Source organism: Rhinoderma darwinii, chromosome 11 (assembly GCF_050947455.1).
Source record: "Rhinoderma darwinii isolate aRhiDar2 chromosome 11, aRhiDar2.hap1, whole genome shotgun sequence".
NCBI lineage: Eukaryota > Metazoa > Chordata > Amphibia > Anura > Rhinodermatidae > Rhinoderma > Rhinoderma darwinii.
This window is the reverse complement of record NC_134697.1, coordinates 89569250-89584165: the sequence shown is the minus strand read 5'-3', so window position 1 is coordinate 89584165 and position 14916 is coordinate 89569250. Positions and strand designations below refer to the sequence as shown.

The window sequence follows — 14916 nt, the reverse complement described above, 5'->3', positions numbered from 1 at the left end:
TCCCCGGAGGCATCCGTTTAACATATATGTCAGGAACTTTTTATGACATATACGTTGTATAGAGGCCATAAATGTGATGTGAACACAGCCTAAGACAGACCAGAGCCTTTGGGATGGTGCCAAGTTTGTAGGCATTTCTATTGTCAAATCCCACTTCAGAAATGCCCAGATTCCATGTACCTATGTTTTACTCTGTTGTGCTACAGTAAGAATGAACGTTCTTACAAATTCCCTTGAACTGCCTTGACACACAGTTATCGTCATCCACACACAAGGTTATAGTCGTCATCCACACACAAGGTTATAGTCGTCATCCACACACAAGGTTATAGTCGTCATCCACACACAAGGTTATAGTCGTCATCCACACACAAGGTTATAGTCATCATCCACACACAAGATTATAGTCATCATCCACACACAAGGTTATAGTCATCATCCACACACAAGGTTATAGTCATCATCCACACACAAGGTTATAGTCGTCATCCACACACAAGGTTATAGTCGTCATCCACACACAAGGTTATAGTCATCATACACACACAAGGTTATAGTCATCATCATACACACACAAGGTTATAGTCATCATCATACACACACAAGGTTATAGTCGTCACCCACACACAAGGTTATAGTCGTCATCCACACACAAGGTTATAGTCGTCATCCACACACAAGGTTATAGTCGTCATCCACACACAAGTTTATAGTCGTCATCCACACACAAGGTTATAGTCGTCATCCACACACAAGGTTACAGTCAACATCCACACACAAGGTTATAGTCATCATCCACACACAAGGTTATTGTAATGATAGGGGTAGGGAAACGGACAAGTGAGCCCTAATCTACCCGCCACTCTGTCCCTGCCTACTTGCAACGACCCGCCCTAGGCGACGGGGTACAACTGGGCGGCGGTCCCTACGCTCAGTAAGTGCACGAGACAAACATACAAGGGAATATAAAGCAAAGCGAAAGGGGCAGTTGCCCACGGCAACACCGTGAGCAACAGAGTGGTGAACGAGCCAAGTCAAACCAGGAGAGCACGAGGTACCAAACGCAGAGCAGAAGAGTAGTCAGAAAGCCAGGGTCAGAATGGAGCAGGATCAAATTGTTAGGAGCTGTAGCTGGGCCAGGAAACCACACGGAAAGAATCACAAGCAAGGAGGAACAGGAAAGGCAGGTATAAATAGACAGAGGGCGGGAGCTAGCTGAGTCTGGCCAGGCTGCGATAGGCTCTCCCACTCCTAAGCCTGCCAGCCTGAGTGGTGGAAGCTGGAGTCAGTCTCAGAGAGATAGACTCAGGTGAAGACTGATTACCTATGGAAGTTAACCCCGAAGCTGTGCCTGGCAGATCCTTTACAGTTATAGTCATCATCGACACACAAGGTTATAGTCGTCATCGACACACAAGGTTATAGTCGTCATCCACACACAAGGTTATAGTCGTCATCCACACACAAGGTTATAGTCGTCATCCACACACAAGGTTATAGTAGTCATCCACACACAAGGTTATAGTCATCATCATCCACACACAAGGTTATAGTCGTCATCCACACACAAGGTTATAGTCATCATCACCCACACACAAGGTTAAAGTCATCATCACCCACACACAAGGTTATAGTCGTCATCCACACACAAGGTTATAGTCGTCATCCACACACAAGGTTATAGTCGTCATCCACACACAAGGTTCTATGCGTTATCCACACACAAGGTTCTAGTCATCATCCACACACAAGGTAATAGTCGTCATCCAGACACAAGGTTATAGTCGTCATCCACACACAAGGTTATAGTCGTCATCCACACACAAGGTTATAGTCGTCATCCACACACAAGGTTATAGTCGTCATCCACACACAAGGTTATAGTCATCATCCACACACAAGGTTATAGTCGTCATCCACACACATGGTTCTATTCGTTATCCACACACAAGGTTCTAGTCATCATCCACACACAAGGTAATAGTCGTCATCCACACACAAGGTTATAGTCGTCATCCACACACAAGGTTATAGTCATCATCATACACACACAAGGTTATAGTCGTCACCCACACACAAGGTTATAGTCGTCACCCACACACAAGGTTATAGTCGTCATCCACACACAAGGTTATAGTCGTCATCCACACACAAGGTTATAGTTGTCATCCACACACAAGGTTATAGTCGTCATCCACACACAAGGTTATAGTCGTCATCCACACACAAGGTTATAGTCGTCATCCACACACAAGGTTATAGTCGTCATCCACACACAAGGTTACAGTCATCATCCACACACAAGGTTATAGTCATCATCCACACACAAGGTTATTGTAATGATAGGGGTAGGGAAACGGACAAGTGAGCCCTAATCTACCCGCCACTCTGTCCCTGCCTACTTGCAACGACCCGCCCTAGGCGACGGGGTACAACTGGGCGGCGGTCCCTACGCTCAGTAAGTGCACGAGACAAACATACAAGGGAATATAAAGCAAAGCGAAAGGGGCAGTTGCCCACAGCAACACCGTGAGCAACAGAGTGGTGAACGAGCCAAGTCAAACCAGGAGAGCACGAGGTACCAAACGCAGAGCAGAAGAGTAGTCAGAAAGCCAGGGTCAGAATGGAGCAGGATCAAATTGTTAGGAGCTGTAGCTGGGCCAGGAAACCACACGGAAAGAATCACAAGCAAGGAGGAACAGGAAAGGCAGGTATAAATAGACAGAGGGCGGGAGCTAGCTGAGTCTGGCCAGGCTGCGATAGGCTCTCCCACTCCTAAGCCTGCCAGCCTGAGTGGTGGAAGCTGGAGTCAGTCTCAGAGAGATAGACTCAGGTGAAGACTGATTACCTATAGAAGTTAACCCCGAAGCTCTGCCTGGCAGATCCTTTACAGTTATAGTCATCATCCACACACAAGGTTATAGTCGTCATCGACACACAAGGTTATAGTCGTCATCCACACACAAGGTTATAGTCGTCATCCACACACAAGGTTATAGTAGTCATCCACACACAAGGTTATAGTCATCATCATCCACACACAAGGTTATAGTCGTCATCCACACACAAGGTTATAGTCGTCATCCACACACAAGGTTATAGTCATCATCACCCACACACAAGGTTATAGTCGTCATCCACACACAAGGTTATAGTCGTCATCCACACACAAGGTTATAGTCGTCATCCACACACAAGGTTCTATTCTTTATCCACACACAAGGTTCTAGTCATCATCCACACACAAGGTAATAGTCGTCATCCAGACACAAGGTTATAGTCATCATCATACACACACAAGGTTATAGTCGTCACCCACACACAAGGTTATAGTCGTCATCCACACACAAGGTTATAGTCGTCATTCACACACAAGGTTATAGTCGTCATCCACACACAAGGTTATAGTCGTCATCCACACACAAGGTTACAGTCATCATCCACACACAAGGTTATAGTCATCATCCACACACAAGGTTATTGTAATGATAGGGGTAGGGAAACGGACAAGTGAGCCCTAATCTACCCGCCACTCTGTCCCTTTCTACTTGCAACGACCCGCCCTAGGCGACGGGGTACAACTGGGCGGCGGTCCCTACGCTCAGTAAGTGCACGAGACAAACATACAAGGGAATATAAAGCAAAGCGAAAGGGGCAGTTGCCCACGGCAACACCGTGAGCAACAGAGTGGTGAACGAGCCAAGTCAAACCAGGAGAGCACGAGGTACCAAACGCAGAGCAGAAGAGTAGTCAGAAAGCCAGGGTCAGAATGGAGCAGGATCAAATTGTTAGGAGCTGTAGCTGGGCCAGGAAACCACACGGAAAGAATCACAAGCAAGGAGGAACAGGAAAGGCAGGTATAAATAGACAGAGGGCGGGAGCTAGCTGAGTCTGGCCAGGCTGCGATAGGCTCTCCCACTCCTAAGCCTGCCAGCCTGAGTGGTGGAAGCTGGAGTCAGTCTCAGAGAGATAGACTCAGGTGAAGACTGATTACCTATGGAAGTTAACCCCGAAGCTGTGCCTGGCAGATCCTTTACAGTTATAGTCATCATCCACACACAAGGTTATAGTCGTCATCGACACACAAGGTTATAGTCGTCATCCACACACAAGGTTATAGTCGTCATCCACACACAAGGTTATAGTAGTCATCCACACACAAGGTTATAGTCATCATCATCCACACACAAGGTTATAGTCGTCATCCACACACAAGGTTATAGTCGTCATCCACACACAAGGTTATAGTCATCATCACCCACACACAAGGTTATAGTCGTCATCCACACACAAGGTTAAAGTCGTCATCCACACACAAGGTTATAGTCGTCATCCACACACAAGGTTAAAGTCGTCATCCACACACAAGGTTATAGTCGTCATCCACACACAAGGTTATAGTCGTCATCCACACACAAGGTTATAGTCGTCATCCACACACAAGGTTATAGTCGTCATTCACACACAAGGTTATAGTCGTCCACACACAAGGGTATAGTCATCATCCACACACAAGGTTATAGTCATCATCCACACACAAGATTATAGTCATCATCCACACACAAGGTTATAGTCATCATCCACACACAAGGTTATAGTCATCATCCACACACAAGGTTATAGTCATCATCCACACACAAGGTTATAGTCATCATCCACACACAAGGTTATAGTCGTCAGCCACACACAAGATTATAGTCATCATCCACACACAAGATTATAGTCATCATCCACACACAAGATTATAGTCATCATCCACACACAAGGTTATAGTCATCATCCACACACATGGTTATAGTCATCATCCACACACAAGGTTATTGTCGTCATCATACACACACAAGGTTACAGTCATCATCCAGACAAGGTTATAGTCGCCATCATCCACACACAAGGTTATAGTCATCATTCACACACAAGGTTATAGTCGTCATCATCCACACACAAGGTTATAGTCATCATCCACACACAAGGTTATAGTCATCATCTACACAGAAGGTTATAGTCGTCATCGACACACAAGGTTATAGTCGTCATCCACACACAAGGTTATAGTCGTCATCCACACACAAGGTTATAGTAGTCATCCACACACAAGGTTATAGTCGTCATCCACACACAAGGTTATAGTCGTCATCCACACACAAGGTTATAGTCGTCATCTACACACAAGGTTATAGTCATCATCCACACACAAGGTTATAGTCGTCATCCACACACATGGTTCTATTCGTTATCCACACACAAGGTTCTAGTCATCATCCACACACAAGGTAATAGTCGTCATCCACACACAAGGTTATAGTCGTCATCCACACACAAGGTTATAGTCGTCATCCACACACAAGGTTATAGTCGTCATCCACACACAAGGTTATAGTCGTCATCCACACACAAGGTTATAGTCTTCATTCACACACAAGGTTATAGTCGTCCACACACAAGGGTATAGTCATCATCCACACACAAGGTTATAGTCATCATCCACACACAAGGTTATAGTCATCATCCACACACAAGGTTATAGTCATCATCCACACACAAGGTTAAAGTCATCATCCACACACAAGGTTATAGTCATCATCCACACACAAGGTTATAGTCGTCATCCACACACAAGGTTATAGTCGTCAGCCACACACAAGATTATAGTCATCATCCACACACAAGATTATAGTCATCATCCACACACAAGATTATAGTCATCATCCACACACAAGGTTATAGTCATCATCCACACACACAGTTATAGTCATCATCCACACACAAGGTTATTGTCGTCATCATCCACACACAAGGTTACAGTCATCATCCAGACAAGGTTATAGTCGCCATCATCCACACACAAGGTTATAGTCATCATTCACACACAAGGTTATAGTCGTCATCATCCACACACAAGGTTATAGTCATCATCCACACACAAGGTTATAGTCATCATCCACACACAAGGTTATAGTCGTCATCGACACAAGGTTATAGTCGTCATCCACACACAAGGTTATAGTCGTCATCCACACACAAGGTTATAGTAGTCATCCACACACAAGGTTATAGTCGTCATCCACACACAAGGTTATAGTCGTCATCCACACACAAGGTTATAGTCATCATCATCCACACACAAGGCTATAGTCATCACCCACACACAAGGTTATAGTCGTCATCCACACACAAGGTTATAGTCGTCATCCACACACAAGGTTATAGTCGTCATCCACACACAAGGTTATAGTCGTCATCCACACACAAGGTTATAGTCGTCATCCACACACAAGGTTATAGTCGTCATCCACACACAAGGTTCTAGTCATCATCCACACACAAGGTAATAGTCATCATCCACACACCTCCTCCCGGTATTCCCAGCAGTCCTCACCTCTCCAGTCAGCAGCTCAGTGATCTTGTTGGTCAGGTCCAGGATCTCCTGATCTCTCTTATGTATTAGTGATTGAGGTGGAGACATCGTGATAGGAACCTGGTTCCTGCTCCGTCCTTCACCCTCTTCAGTTCTCTTCTTCACTACTATGTAATCCTGTACATGGAGAGACATTGATGTCACTTTATACATTCCCGTCACCTCTCCCGTCATGTGCTTGATGTATTAAGATACATGTCATGACATGGGATATAATTCCCAGAACCCCTCACCTCTCCAGTCAGCAGGTAAATGATCTCTAGGGTGAGGTTTAATATTCTCTCAGTCATCCCATTTCTGTTCTTGTCCATCCTTAGTGGGTCAGTCAGGAAAATACCTATTTTCCTCCTTAAGTAATGAGAAAGAAAAAGGTAGGGTGAGTCATTAACATTTATGAAGAACATCATATATGATGTATATTATCCTGCTAAGAGTTATATAAGAATACTCATACTGGAATATATATGCCAGATACATGCAAGCTATCAGTGGCTTTTTGATAATGCTCCTCGTATATGGAGTCCCACATAATGCCCTGCTAAACAGTACACAAATAACCCTATAATGTCTTAACGCCTCAGCCATTTAGAAGCCAAATAATGCCATACAGCGCTAGAACCCAAACAATAAGAAATGGGAGACCCCATACAGAGCTGGGCAATCAAAGGGGTGCAGTATTCCCATCTCACCCATTATTATTTAACTGTTAGCCATCGTCAAGATGAGCATTTTACTACATACATTTATTATTCTTTAATGCATTGTTTGTCTGATCCAGATTACATTCCAGCCATGCTCTCTTTCATTGTTTCTAAGACCTTACCTATGCATACAACCACCGCTGCGGTCCAGTAGCATTAGCCGCGCTTGTGCAGTTCTGTCTCAGCATTTTGCAGTGAGAACGGCCGGGATCTCGGGAGCGCCCATGCTAGAGCATTATTAGTAGCTCCCTGTCTGACCAACTCAATGCAGCTCTATTCAAGTTTATAGGACCGCTCCCGAGAATGCGCAGTAGCCCCGGAGCTGTTCCAAAATATTGCATAGGGCATGTCGGTAGCGCGCACATTGAAGCAAACGGCGCTGTAAGGTTGATTGACATGGGAACCATAAGGCACACACATCTGCCGATGGCAGGGAGCAAGCACATGGAGGCCAAAAAAGCTGAAGGCATTGGAAAAATTTGTATTGGATGTGATCGGTAGGTCTCATTTTCATTAGGCAATTGATCGGGGACAAAAAATAAAAATAGTGGTTGAGATAGGAATAACCCTTTAATGATCTGATTAAATGTGGGAATTCAGTGCCAACAGGACAGGAGGATCGAACTGTTACACTCACAGCCCGATTCAGCACTGTGACCAGTAACTGAAGAAATCATTATTATTGCTACTGTATTCTAACCCGGCTATATCTACTTTTCGTCTTCACTAAAAAAACAAAACATCTTTAGCTGGATGATCATCATCCATGTACAAAGTCTGTGTCTAAGGCTAAAGAAGGGAGATACATGTAAAACTAAACTGGAGTCTTGTTCTCGGCGCTACAGCATCGTCAAACGGTACACAATGTACACATATTTGGCATATAATACTATGTAAAATATATATTTACTTATTACATATAAAAAGTTACACAGATATATATACACACACACACACACACACACACACACACAACTAACATTACGTATATAATACACTCATTATATATACACAGCTATATTACATATCTATAAATACACAACAAAACATTAACATTATGCACAACCCTGTACTTAAATGTACTTGTACACCATAACCACAGTGACTGAATAATACCCCCATACTGTTACGGAATAATACCTCCACACCATAACCACATAGTGACTGAATAATACCACCATACAGTTACTGAATAATACCTCCACACCATAACCACATAGTGACTGAATAATACCCCCATACTGTTACTGAATAATACCGCCACATCATAACCACATAGTAACTGAATAATACACCTATAAGGTTACTGAATAATACCGCCACACCATAACCACATAGTGACTGAATAATACCCCCATACTGTTACTGAATAATACTACCACACCATAACCACATAGTGACTGAATAATACCCCCATACTGTTACTGAATAATACCGCCACATCATAACCACATAGTGACTGAATAATACCACCATACAGTTACTGAATAATACCTCCACACCATAACCACATAGTGACTGAATAATACCCCCATACTGTTACTGAATAATACCGCCACATCATAACCACATAGTAACTGAATAATACACCTATAAGGTTACTGAATAATACCGCCACACCATAACCACATAGTGACTGAATAATACCCCCATACTGTTACTGAATAATACTACCACACCATAACCACATAGTGACTGAATAATACCCCCATACTGTTACTGAATAATACCGCCACATCATAACCACATAGTGACTGAATAATACCACCATACAGTTACTGAATAATACCTCCACACCATAACCACATAGTGACTGAATAATACCCCCATACTGTTACTGAATAATACCGCCACATCATAACCACATAGTAACTGAATAATACACCTATAAGGTTACTGAATAATACCGCCACACCATAACCACATAGTGACTGAATAATACCCCCATACTGTTACTGAATAATACTACCACACCATAACCACATAGTGACTGAATAATACCCCCATACTGTTACTGAATAATACCGCCACATCATAACCACATAGGGACTGAATAATACCACCATACAGTTACTGAATAATACTACCACACCATAACCACATAGTGACTGAATAATACCACCATACTGTTACTAAATAATACCACCACACCATAACCACATAGTGTCTGAATTATACCCCCATGCTGATACTAAATAATATCTCCACACCATAGCCACATAGTGACTGAATAATACCCCCATACTGATACTAAATAATACCTCCACACCATAATCACATAGTGACTAAATAATACCCCCATACTGATACTAAATATTACCTCCACACCATAACCAAATAGTAACTGAATAATACCCCCATACTGTTACTGAATAATACTGCCACACCATAACCACATAGTGACTGAAAAATACCCCCATACTGTTACTGAATAATACCTCCACACCGTTACCACATAGTGACTGAATAATACCCCCATACTGATACTAAGTAATACCTCCACACCATAGCCACATAGTGACTGAATAATACACCCATATTGTTACTGAATAATACCTCCATACCATAACCATGTAGTAACTGAATAATACCGCCATACTGTTACTGAATAATACCTCCACACCATAACCACATAGTGACTGAATAATACCCCCATACTGATACTAAGTAATACCTCCACACCATAGCCACATAGTGACTGAATAATACCCCCATACTGTTACTGAATAATACCGCCACATCATAACCACATAGGGACTGAATAATACCACCATACAGTTACTGAATAATACTACCACACCATAACCACATAGTGACTGAATAATACCACCATACTGTTACTAAATAATACCACCACACCATAACCACATAGTGTCTGAATTATACCCCCATGCTGATACTAAATAATATCTCCACACCATAGCCACATAGTGACTGAATAATACCCCCATACTGATACTAAATAATACCTCCACACCATAATCACATAGTGACTAAATAATACCCCCATACTGATACTAAATATTACCTCCACACCATAACCAAATAGTAACTGAATAATACCCCCATACTGTTACTGAATAATACTGCCACACCATAACCACATAGTGACTGAAAAATACCCCCATACTGTTACTGAATAATACCTCCACACCGTTACCACATAGTGACTGAATAATACCCCCATACTGATACTAAGTAATACCTCCACACCATAGCCACATAGTGACTGAATAATACACCCATATTGTTACTGAATAATACCTCCATACCATAACCATGTAGTAACTGAATAATACCGCCATACTGTTACTGAATAATACCTCCACACCATAACCACATAGTGACTGAATAATACCCCCATACTGATACTAAGTAATACCTCCACACCATAGCCACATAGTGACTGAATAATACCCCCATACTGTAACTGATTTCCTCCACAACATAACCACAGTGACTGAATAATACCGCCGTACTGTTATTGAATAATATCTCCACAACATAACCACGAAGTGACTGAATAATTCACCCATACTGTTATTGAATAATACCTCCACACCATAACCACATAGTGACTGAATAATACCCCCATACTGTTACTGAATAATACCTCCACACCATAACCACATAGTGACTGAATAATACACCCATATTGTTGCTGAATAATACCTCCATACCATAACCATGTAGTAACTGAATAATACCACCATACTGTTACTGAATAATACCTCCACACCATAACCACATAGTGACTGAATAATACCCCCATACTGTTGCTGAATAATACCTCCACACCATAACCACATAGTGACTGAATAATACCCCCATACTGTTACTGAATAATACCTCCACACCATAACCACATAGTGACTGAATAATACACCCATACTGTTACTGAATAATACCCCCACATCCTAACCACATAGTGACTGAATAATACCCCCATACTGTTACTGAATAATACCTCCACACCATAACCACGTAGTGACTGAATAATATACCCATACTGTTACTGAATAAGACCGCCACACCATGACCATATAGTGACTGAATAATACCCCCATACTGCTACTGAATAAAAACCACTATAGAAAGACCAATATTACCACCATATAGTGGTAGATGCCAGTTATACACAAGAGCTAAGCAGACCATATAAGTGATTATAGCACATTTATATCCTGTGACTCACATGTGATGTTTTCTCTAATGAGAGTCGTTCACTTTCCCTTCTTTTTCTCCATCCGGCCCCGACCACTATGACGACTTATTCCAACCACGACTCGTCTTCAGAATTTGACACAGAGACACGTTGGTTTCTCGCTTTTCCAGCACCCTCCCCACCTATACCCCCATCCTCTAAACAAACTTGTAATCAACAGTGCCCCAGATGGTAATAATGATCCCTTAGGGCTTGACACAATAAAAGTGCCTTATCAGTAACTGTGCCCTTACACAGTAATAATGCCTCTTTGTTTCCCCTGTAGATAGCGCCACACACACACACACACACACACACACACACACACACACACACACACACACAGCCCCCCCTCTTTCATAGTGCCACACAGCCCCCCCCCCCTTGTTCACAGTGCCACACAGCCCCCACTTGATCATAGTGCCATACAGCCCCGCCTTGTTCATAGTGCCACACATTCCACCCCCCTTTGTACATAGTGCCACACAGCCCCCAGAGCAGTGGTACCTCTCCGCTCTGCCTGACGTGACTAATATTTATGAGCAGGTCACATGCCGGCGGTATGAGTGAGGTCGGTACTGGCCCAGGAGTGAACCAGTCTAGTTAGCTGTCAACACAAGGAATGCCTGCAGGCAAACAGAAACCTTTATTTCCTGACTACCCACAATATAATAGGAAAATAAACTAACAAGTTTTATTAAGCTACGTGTAGCAAAAGACAGACCACATAAATGTCAGTTTAAAATTATCACTGTCAAAGTGCCGAAGTGAAGGTGAAAACAGCCAGCTAGGGAGCTCGGCAGAACATTCAGACGGCCAGGGTGAATACTGACTGAATATAAGTCAGTTGCGAGGCAGAGGCCACACTTCAGTGAATCGGCATTAAATTCGGCCAGGACAGGAATTAAAAAACACTTTAAAGCCCCCCCGACATGTTTCGCTAGCTAATAGCGTCCTCAGGGGTACATGGGGCTAATGGCGACGCGGCGAGAAAACAAACCCTCTTATGGGGATGTGGAGTGACGTAGATGGGGGGCGGATATGCGAACGGGCCGCCAATCAGACACTTCAGGACATCGCAACCACCAGATGAAGCGACCCAACCAATAGGGATCACCATGGTAGAGGACTAATAGGAGGCAGCGAGCGACATAGGCATACTGTCGATAAGGCTAGATTAGTTCGTGAAGACGCGCATGAGCAATAATCAATGACAGGGACTTAGAAAAATGCTGAGATACAAAGCTGCATCAGAAAAGCAAGCAAGCGCCGTAGCTGACAATAAGAACATAGAGTAGACGCCCCATAGTATATTCGTCCGGAGGAGACGCGCATGCGCTATGGCATATAGCAGACACCTAGAAAAATAGTGAGCACTAAAAGCAACAGCAAAAGTATGGCAAATCGGCGCAAGCGCCGTAGCCGTCAATCCGGACTTAGAGCAGGCACATAACGATATCGCCATATTAGCAACACGCGTGCGCAATGACGCTTATCCTGGACTTAGAAAAATAGTGGCAAAAACAAAATTGTAGACGGTCGGCGCAGGCGCCATAGCTGTAATTTAGAACTTAGTGCAGATGTATAGTCGACAATGCCGAATTGGTGTAGGAAAGACGCGCAAGCGCAATATGACACGATAGGGACTTAAAAGAGTATGGATAGCCACAATAACTTGACAGACCGGCGAGTGCGCCGTAACTGTCAGCTGGACCTTGATACAGAGAGTCGTGATGTCCCCCGTTAAGAATAGCAAAGGGCGCCCGATCGGGGCTGCAGGAACAGTCCACGTCATACACAACTGCACAGCACAATCGGAGGAGAACAAAACAATAAGTTATCAGACAGAATATTCAAAATAAATACAATTATAAATATAAATATCAGGAATGTCCCTCCCATTCTAAGCCCCAAACACTAGTGACAGCAGCCCTCCCGCTAAGGCATCCCAGGGTATGCCCATAATGGTGCAATTATCCGTGATAGGCACATCCAATATCCCAGTAGGGATAATACGTACTACATATATAGATGAATTCTTGAATTTATCTAATAAAACAAAAATAATCGCGGTCGCACATTGAGAGACATATATGGTCATAAATGGTAATTCCATAGTAAGATAAACCATAATATATAAAGAGATAGAGCCGCCCTATTAGGAGGGGCCAAAATTAACATAATAGAGGCGATTAATCTAAACCAAAAACACCAACTGATCGTATATGAGTATAAACGATACAGAGATTATAGGGGATAACAATAGACAATGGAGACATCCATACAGTACATGAAGGGAAATGCGAAACAAATCAAAGAAAGGCACTATAAGTGAAACCCTCATTCAATCCCTGAGGGGTCATGGTACCGAGGCGGTGGATCCAACGTGCTTCCTCTTGTAGGAGTTTGCGATCTAGGTTGCCAGCCCTGGGTCCCAATTTTAGTTGTTCAATGCCCCAAAATTGGAGTAACTTGGGGTTATCCGGATGAAACCTATGCATATGTCTAGAGAGAGTGGTGTCTTCTTTAAGGTTGATGGTACTGAGATGTCTCGATACTCTCCTCCTCAGTTCCTGCAGAGTCTTACCGACATATAATTTCGGGCAGGGACATTTAGCCAAATAGATGATCCCGCTACTCTGGCAATTAAGAAATTGCTTAATGTGATATGGTCTATTATCTGAGGGGTTAGTGAAACTTCTAACTCTAGGCATCAGGGGACAAAAAGAACACCTACCGCAGGGATGGAAACCAGTTACAGGTGATTTTAGCCAAGTAGATGGTGTGTTAAGGGAGGTGGGGGAATAATGGCTATGTACCAAAAAATCACGCAGATTTTTACCCCTACGATAGGTGATGGCAGGGTTGGCCGGGAGTACCTCCACTAAATCTGGGTCAGCGGTAAGGATAGACCAATGTTTCCTTAGGACGCCAACCACCTGGGAGGAGCATACGTCGAAAGTGCCAATGCAACGAATGGCATTGGACGATGGTGGCAATGCGGATACAGCACCTCTATCAGAAAGTAGTTCAGATCTTTGAGATGCCCTGGCCCTAGCATAAGCCCTATGGAGCCACTTTTTAGGATACCCCCGTGCCAAAAATTTATGGTAAAGACCATCGCATTCTTTCTGAAAAGATGACTCATCAGAACAGTTTCGTTTGGCTCGTAGGTATTGACCCATAGGTATCCCTCTCTTCAGGGCAGGGGGATGATGGCTGTTCCAGTGCAGGAAACTGTTGGTCGCCGTAGCTTTACGGAATATATCAGTTTGGACACCGCCAACAGGGTCCAGAGAGATCTTAAGGTCAAGAAAATCAATTACCCGATCGTTTATATCAAAGGTGAATTTCATACCAATAGAATTGTTGTTGAGCATAGACATGAAGTCAGTTAGCTGAGCTCATGACACTGACGTAAGGTCAGGTGACAGGACTGGTCCACTCCCGGCACCGACCTCACTCAGACCGTCATTCACTAGGCCGTGGCCAGCATATTTTCAGATTCCGCAGAAGTCAAGCGGAATCTGAAAATATGCCCACGGCCTACCCTTCCCTTTGCACTGAGCATGCACATTTTGGCACATGCGCAG

The 14916-nt window shown here is 43.4% G+C and overlaps 1 pseudogene; it reads right to left on the bottom strand.

The window, feature by feature from the left end:
• LOC142663807 (uncharacterized) overlaps positions 1-7385 on the bottom strand; it is a 63339-nt pseudogene extending 55954 nt beyond the window's left edge.
• Positions 7386-14916: the final 7531 nt, after the last annotated feature.